Genomic DNA, 9,090 nt, shown 5'->3' on the forward strand with positions numbered 1-9,090 from the left:
TTCCTCCAGTTGATAACCTCCTTTGTTTATTACCCCTGAGAGAAGATTCTGACAGTGCCTCAGGAGCACCGAAGATTGAGGACGGAAGAAGCCAGCCCCTCTCCTGCGAGCTCCACTTCCATCACAAGTGACGCCTGCAAGCAAACACCTCTTGACGGCTTCCCACCGGCTACAGGGCTGAAGAAGTTACCGGGGAAATCGGACAGTGAAAAAGGAAACCAAGTGAAGAACGCCCGGCCGAGGAGCCTCAGCAGGAACGACCCTCATCTCCCTTCGAAGCACACAGGACAAATGTCTGTGCTTTATTTTGATTTTAAAGGGGGTCATTTGGGAGAGGAGTCGCTGGTCTTCCATAATGTATGCTGAGGAACCCACTGTCGTCTTGGGCCAGTGCCTCTGTTGCAGGAGTCATTCAGGGGTGGCAACCCTCCCCAGGTCCCGAGGCTGCTCCCCGAGCCCTGCGCTGCCTGAGCTCTTCCTGGCTGCTGTGTCCGGTGCGTCTACAGCTCCCCGCACGCACCCCTGCCCCCTGGCCGCTGCAGATGCACCTGGCTGGAAGTCACTGGTGGAGAGACCAGCCACGGAGGCCTCTTCCCTGGCTTTCAAAGCCCTGGTCATCACGGAAGCAGCCAGCTGGAGAGAGGTCCTGAGAAGGAGAAAGGGAAAGAACGGACGGGAAATACGCGCAGGCCTCTTCCTCTTACCCGCTAAGAAAGCAACGGAAACGCGATGCAGATTACACCAGAAAAGAAGGGAATGTTCAGAGCAGCGGTGGGCAACCTTTTTCTGTAAAAGTCCGGAGTGTAAATATTTTAGGTTTTCCAGGCGAGGCTATCTCTGTCACGGCTATTCAGTTCTGCCGTTGTTATCCAGAAGCAGATAGGAGAGGATCCAGAAGCAAGTGAGCACAGTTGTGTTCCAATAAAACTTTATTTACCGTTCTTGTTCTTGTTCACCCATCCCACTCAGAGAATTGCTCGGAGACACAAGCACAGGGACTGCAGAGTAATGTAAGATTTCCTCCTTGGGCAGAACACAAACAATCCTTTTGCACAATAATCCCAGAGCATAATCCTCCGTAGGTTTTGGCTTCCAAACATTACATGTATTTTTCAAGTGTAAGTCTATAAATCTCCTGGATTCAGCGGTTTTCCTCTTCTCATCTCTTCAAATCATACTGACACCATTCATATAGACATCTACCAGGAATGTCTCTAGCAGTTTGGGAAGGCACCCAAGAATATCCAAACCACCCCCCTTGTCCACCCTGTGGACCTGAGGCCCGGGTCACAATGTCCGTTGATGACAGAGCAGGACCAAAGCACATTTGACCTTCCATCGTGGGTCATATGCATTGTTAATGCCATTTTTATTGGCAACGACCATACAATGAAAGGTGTGGGTGTATGTGGGTGTGTGTGTCTGTGTGTGTCTTAAATTTCCCATCACATTTCCCATATACTCCACAAGGGAAAGATCATATCTTATGGCACTTCTTATTAAGTTCTTAAATTAAAATACATTGTTACAAAAATGGTACATGCTTAATGAAACAATTAAGAAGCATATAGAGTAAAATAAGGTCCCCTTTCATCCACTCATATTGTCCCCCATGATTTCTCTAGAGGTAACTACATTATTCCCCCAAACATGTTTTTGTGAAGAATTTCAAATATACAGAAATAATAATTCTGCAGTGAGTACCTGTATACTCAAGCTAGATTCTACAATTCACATTTTACTATTCTGCTTTATCACACATCTGCCCATGTTCCCTGCCTCTACTCTCCCATCAATCCATATTTTGGGGGGGAGGGGTATGTATTTCAGAGTAAAGTGCAGACATCAGCAATTTCCCTCTCCTACTTCCTCTTCAGTACTTTCCTTCAATACTTCAGTGGGTAAATCATTAGCTAGAGTTTCATATTTGTTTACTTTTTTTTGTCTGTGGAGTTAAACTCTATATCCAAGGACATGCACAGTTTTTAAGTGTATTTCTGGTTTTGACAAAAGAAAGAAACCACACACAAATATCAAACCCACAAAGTACCTACTTTCCTTTTCAGGCAACCTTTGTTCTGATATTTTCCCACCATATATTAGATGATTTTTGGCTATTCTAGAGTTTCATTTAAGTGAACATTTCTAAACACACACATACACACACGTGTGTGGGCACGCGAACTCTTTTGTGTAAGATAGCACCGTTTGGTTATCCCCTCCCTGCCCCCCACGTACAAATAAGCGGATCTGTTTGTTTTCTTTTACCAAAGGGTCATGCTCTGCATAGTCCCGAGACTGGCTGAGTTGCCAGAGGCTGACGACAGGCTAGGGTGGAATGTCTGGTTGGAAACCCTCCTGGCACTTGCAAGCTGAGTGTTTTTGGCAAGTGATTTAACTCCTCAGTGCCCTCATTTCTGTGGTGGTTCAAAGGCCAGGGCCTGGAAGCCCCTGGAACCGGGCCGGCCCGCCTTTGCAGCTACAACGATCCCGCTGGTGATCCACCCAAGCTCCCTGGACCCCAGCAACTGACTGTGCACCGTGTCCAGGTTCTGTATGATTTGCTGCTAACGTCAGACAGCTGTGACCTTCAGGGACAGCCCCGAGACCGCTGGAGCCCCTCACCAAATATACAGAAAACTGAAGCTGCCTCTTTTCTATTCCTAGTGAGACATACCACGAAGTAGAGAAAATGGACGCACCCATCTATGCTTCTTCCTGGGAGGAGTTTCTGTCCTCTGGGGCGGGGGTGTTCCCAATAACCCACTGGTGTGGGATTGTGAGGGCTGGTTCCTCGTCCTGGGGTGAGAGACCCTGAGATGAGCCTATACTCCACAGCCTGCCTGAGGTGGCCGCCTTTCTGGCTTCCTTACCTTCCCTGTCCTGGTCCGCCATTGCTTGCAGCATCTCCTGGGAGCACTTGGGTAGTAAATCCCTTGTTCTGCTCTCACTGTTTCTGGGACCCCAGTTAAGGTGGTGCTCAATTCCCTTCTGCTGACTGAGCTGCAGACTCAGCCACATCTGTGGACAGGAGCCTAGCAAATCCTGTGGCAGGAGCCGCAGGTGGGGAGGGGCTCCTTGCGCTGAACCCATCTGCCCTTTGGTCTTTCTGGGCCCTTTCTTTTTCTTTGTGAGGGGGTGGGGGTTTGGGGAGGCTTTCTTTTTAGGTAAAATGGGAGGCGGAAACGAGATTATCTGGAAGATCCTATTAAAAGACTGTGAGTCAGGTGGGGAATCATCAGCCTTGCTTCGTGTGAATGTGGAGGGTTACTGCAATATAAATTTGTGATGGGGAAAGCATGCTCTGGAATAACCTTTAGAAAGTGAGTAGGGGGTGGGGGGTGTGAGCGCTAGTGATGCATAGGAAGGTGATGAGTTAGAAAGATAAAAGGGAAGACTCTGAAAGAGGCAAAAAATAAAAAAGTGGAGACTGAATCAACCAGAGGGAGAAGCAGACCGCTAAAATGTGGGACCGTGCAGGGCCTGGGGGTAGGGGGACAGCCAGGGACCCCACCCCCCCACCCCTGGGCAGTGCTCAGGAACACTGCTGTTACTGCTCCTGGGTGTGGACACTGAAAATCCTTCTAGGATTGCTCAAGGTTTTTACTCTCTGAAAACAGACACCTGAATGCGTTGATTTAAAGGAATACAGAGATAGGCTCTGAATACAAGTCAGGTGGGAGTTTCAATTCAACAAATACCCTAATTCAAGGGCACCTGGGTGGCTCAGTCTGTTAAGGGTCTGCCTTAGGCTCAGGTCATGGTCTCAGTGTCCTGGGATCAGCTCCCTGCTCAGCAGGGAGCCTGCCTCTCCCCCCCATCCCCATCCCCATCCCCACTGGTGCTCCTCCACTCCCCTCTCACGTCTCTCTCTCATGCTCTGTCTCAAATAAATAAAATCTTAAAAAAAAAAAAACCAAAACAAATACTCTGATTTGAATGGATAATGAGCAACTTTTCCAGTTCCCACTCCATGCAGGACTCTGAAAGTATAAGGAGTGGAGTCGGGCTAAATCCTCCTTCAAGGGCTTTTTCAGCTGAAGACAAGAGCTCCTCCCCTGGGTACCTGAAGCCTCCAGGGAGACAGGGCCTGGGCAGGAAGGAGGCCACCTTCCTGAAGTGGAATATCCACCTTTTTCCTGGGCTTATCTCCTGACTCGTGGGAATTACGTAGGGGAAGCAACCTAGGACAGAGCCCAGGGTGCCGAGGGGAGAGGCTAGCTGGACCCCACCTCTTCCAGGATACCTGAGTGGGCAGAACACTGCGCTGGCTGAGGGTCAGATGACAGTATTTCCTCAGGAAATGCATCAGCATTTTACCCTCATCTCACCTCAGCCGGGGAGAGGCCAATAGAGGGAGAACTAAGGAAGAACTTGCGCAGAGGGAAAGGGGATGGAGGGATGGTGGAAAAGGCCAGCCTGGGGAGGACGTCGGAGAGCTTGGGAGTGGGTCATGTTTTAGAAGGATCCACAGTTCCTCACCACAGTGCCCCCACGGAGAGGCTCTGGGGTGCAGCCAGGAAGGCTGGATCCAAGGCTCTGGTTTTCCCAGGCTCACCGAGACCCCATGTCCGTGCTTGGCCCAGGAGTAACAGAGTCCTCCCGGAGTCAAGGAGCATCTTAGTGAGTTCATGAGACACTGTCAGCATCTTAGTCTGGTAGGGCAGCTATAGCCAAGTCCCATACACTTGAGGGTTCAAACAACAGACATTTCTCTCTCACAGCTGTGGAGGTTGGAAGTCAGATGCAGGCACGGGCAGATTCAGCGTCTGGTGAGAAGCGGAAAGTGGCCTTGTTGCTCAGTTTCTCAGGTCCCTCCTCGAGCTGCCCTGTCCTTGGCTGCACACACGGACAGTGTCTTCCACTTGGAACACACCTTGTCAGTTCAGACCCACCCTTCAGGTCTCAGTTTCAATGCCCTGCTTTCTCGCCAGGTCCGGACTGGCTCTCTTGGTATTCCCTCTTCAGCACACTCCCTGCCAAGGCCCTTCCCGGTGGTTCACAAACGCATGAAACGCATGGATTCCTTGCTAGACCTGAGTTCAGGGCTCAGGTGTGTGTCTGTCTTGTTCCTTGTGGGACCTCCAGTTCCGAGCATGGCGCTCAGAATCTGGTTTTCCCTCTGAAGTAAGAGGGGCAGAGTGACTCTTCAGTGAGATAATGTTTTAAATTTTTGCCCAGTGGATTTCCTCTCCTGGCAACTCCTTCTTCTCCCTGCCCCGCGCCCCCCACCCTTCACCCGGAAAACAAGAGAAGATGAGGCTGGTCCCGCCATGGCAGGAGAAACCCATCAAAACCAGAAACAAATCCTGACAGAACATGAAACTTTTTGTGGTGATCATTATCTTGATTGTGGCGATGGTGTCCCAGATGTTTACATAAGTCAAAACTTATCAAATGGTACACTTTACATATGTGCAGTTGATAGTAGTCAATTACCTCTCAATCAGGCTGTTAAAAAATGAAGCGTGGTTTTTGAGTTGGTTCTCAGGTGGGCCTATGAATATTTAAAGCTGAGATAAGTTTGGAAAGCCTAGTGCTTCAGAGAGAGAAGAGGCTTCTGAATCCCAGACTTGGTTTAAACTCTAGGGCGCTGGATGTGGAGGGTGAAGACTCTGGAACTAGAGTTTCCCTCAGACTCTGGCTCGGAGCACCTGGGGGCCGGTTAGCCCACAGATTCCAGGGCCACGTCCAGCTCCTCTGCCTCAGCAGGGCTGGGGTGGAGCGTGGGGATTTGCCCTCAGCGAAGTTACTGCTGTTGTCTGTCCAGAGAGAAGAACGTTGGTCTAGAGTATGGAATGAGTGAGGAAGAAACCCAACTCTCCTGCCTCAGAAGAAAAGCCGACTTGAGGGGAGAGGAGGAAGACTTGCAGTGGACAGGACCAGAGCTTTGAGGGACGGGGTCCCCAAGGGACAGCCCAGTGTTCTGTGATTCTGCCTCAGAGCAAACGGCAAATGGCCAGTGAAGGTGGAGGGAGGGTGGATGCCTCAGAGGGGTCACAGGACTGGAGAGCAAACTGCAACTGCCTGCCTTTTCCAGGTGCAGCCTGGGATCCTAACCCTCCTATGGAATCCTGGAGCCTGGGGCCTGGTAGTGTTCTGAGGGCTGTGCTCAGGCGAAGCCTCAGAGGCCAAGGGGACATGGTTATGGCGCTCGGAGAGCAGCTCAGAGCTCCCACACCTGAGGGAGAGGTCCAGTGGGCCAGCCAAGGCCTGTGGTTGTGAAGAGGAGCAGAAGGAAGCGTGGGCCTGACCACTGCCAACATCTCAGAAGAGAGGCTGACATGGCTGTGGAGGCTCCACTCACAGAGTCCAGGAGAGACCAGTGGGGTCATTTTCTGCAGCCTCCCAGCCCTTGGATCACCTGAGGATCCGAGGTTGCTCACCTGAGGTATCCAAAAGGGCATGATTTTTATTTTTATTTATTTTTTTAAAGATTTCTTTGAGAGAGAGAGAGAGATGGGGAGAGAGGGAGAGAGCACGAGCACGTGAGTGGGGAGAGGGGCAGAGGCAGAGAGAGAATCTCAAGCAGATTCTGCACTGAGCGTGGAACCTGACGCAGGGCTCATCTCACAACCCGGAAATCACAACCTGAGCCAAAATGAAGAGTCAGACGCTCATCTGACTGAGCCACCCAGGTGCCTCCAAAGGCCGTGATTTTTACATTAGAAGTGAACAGTTGTTTTGGATTGGGGAGATTAAGTGTTCCACCTTCAGCACCAATGAGGGGTCAAGAGCTCAGTTAATTTTTTTTTAAAGATTTTATTTAGTTACTAGAGAGAGGGAGAGAGAGAGAAGCAGACTCCCTGCTGAGCAGAGACCACCCCCCCCCCGCCCCCAGCATGGGGCTCCAAATGCAGAGTCTGCCTGAGATTCTCTCCATCTCCCTCTGTCTGTCCCCCAGCTCTTGCTCTTTCTCTCTCTCTAAAATAAGTAAATCTTGGAAAAACCCCCACAAAAACCCAAAAAGGCACTCTCTTTAAGAGCACATCTGCACTCAAACTTGCAGCCCGGCTCCATACTCTTTGATGACTGTGATAGCAGGGTCTTCTAGAATACGTTTCCCCCTCTCTGGCAAAACCTGAAAGAAGAAAAATACTACACCTTCTAAATTGCTCACTGGAGTAATTGGAATGGTGTATAATAAATTCTTTTTTATAATGAAAAGGCAAGAAGCTTCTTTTATAGTTTGGGGCATCTGTTGGAGAAGGGGATTGTCACTCAATCATATTCCTGTCTTACAGAGGGGTTTAAACCGTTCTCTGATCTTTTAAATATTCAAAAAGATTATTTTTGAAACTGATGTTTAAATGGAGAAAGGAGGATTTCAGAAGTTGCGGCGTCAAAGCCGGAATTCATGAAGCTGTACGGGAGTTATAAAGCAGTATCACATAATAAAATTAAAGTGTCTGTAACTGTTATGAGGAGATTCTTTTGTGTATGAAATAATTTCTTAAAGGGCTCAACCATATCTTGGTGGACTAAAGGGAAAGGCAAAAACATTTTGCATGTAGATTTTATTTTAGAGGAATGATTGTGCCTGCTAGATCTTACTTCACAGGGATTTTTGGAAACAAGGAAATATATGTGAGTGTGCTTTGCTCCCTCTAAAGAAATGTGACATGTAAATCCAAAACACTATTATCTTAATTCAATAAAAGTTTATGGAAATGATATAAAATTACCTGGTGAATTCCAGTTGGTGTTCAAATTACCCTACACAAAACATTTTTCACTCACTCCATAAAAGGGTTATAGCCCTGTTGCTTTTCATTTGTGAGAGCTTGAAATGAAGTAAACTCAGTTTCCGGTCAGGAGGGGAAGAGCTGTCAGGTCCTATGAGAAGAACAGTTGGAGTAAGGAGAGCTGATGCCAGGAGTCACACCCCTGTGTTCCTCTCTGGTGCTGCTCCCACACCACACTCTGCAGCCAGAAGCTTTTTTTTCTTTTTTTCTTAAATTCTAAATTTCTGTTTAAGAAGTTGTATTTATACACTTTCAAAACAAGCTAAGTGTGAGCCTACTTTCCCAGCATGAATTGTGTTCAGGCTTTTCTCTCTCTCTCTCTCGCGGCCTCTCTCGCTCTTTTTTTAAACAGAACCGAATTACTGGCAACATGGCTTTCTTAAAACACTCTGGAACACAAAGAGTTCTCCTTGCCTTTCCCTCTGGCTCTGAGGAGAGGCAGCCTGTTTAGGGTTTAGGACCCTGGAATTTTCTCTGAACAACAAATCCCCAGCTTGGAGTGGGCTCTTAACCTCAGAATAAGCCCAGCGCCTGAGGGACACAGGAGTCTCCTTGGACCAGGGGAGGGGGCCGCTTGGCCTGGGTTCTTTCACATAGACTCCCCACCCCTTCCTGAACACCTCGGACTCCCTGTCAGATTGCGCCAGCCACACCTGGAGATCCGCAGCAGCACTGATGTCCACATTGGATTTGAACCCGACCTGGGATATGAGGAGGGGCAAATTTTTCCCTCTTGACCCAGCTGCACCTCCTTCTGACCCTCTCCAACCCCAACTCATTTGTTCTGGTTTGCCTTCTCCAGGGAAGCAAAATCACCGGATTCTCCTTTCTATGTTATACAATTAGCAGCTCGTGTCAAAGTTCAAGAGATTGCTCCTTCCCCACCTTGGCAGAAAGTTTCACACTCACTTGCTTGCCCTTGAAATACGCTCCCCCTTCTCAAAGGCAAGACCCCCTCATTCCCTAACAGGACTTCACCAGGCCCTCCTTGGCAAGCTGGGAAAGAAAAAACACCTAGTTTGGCTGATTTGTATATTGCAGATGGTCTATCAGCAGTTTATTTATTTATTTTTAAAGATTTTATTGATTTATTGGAGAGAGAGAGCGAATGAACGAGCTAGAGAGAGCAGGAGCAGGGAGGAAAGGGAGAAGCAGGCTCGATCCCAGGACCCTGAGATCATGACCTGAGCCAAAGGCAGACGCTTAACCCACTGAGCCCCCCAGGCGCCCCTAATCAGCAGTTAAGACCACACCACCTTGGGAGGCTGTGCCTCCATTTACGCACGACAGTGAGTTCCTGGCTTCAAAGAAGCTTTATCTAAAGGCCACTGAGGGGAGCGAGGGG

This window comes from Enhydra lutris, unplaced genomic scaffold, assembly GCF_002288905.1.
Source record: "Enhydra lutris kenyoni isolate GAN:26980312 unplaced genomic scaffold, ASM228890v2 scaffoldscaffold39, whole genome shotgun sequence".
Taxonomy (NCBI): Eukaryota; Metazoa; Chordata; class Mammalia; order Carnivora; family Mustelidae; genus Enhydra; species Enhydra lutris.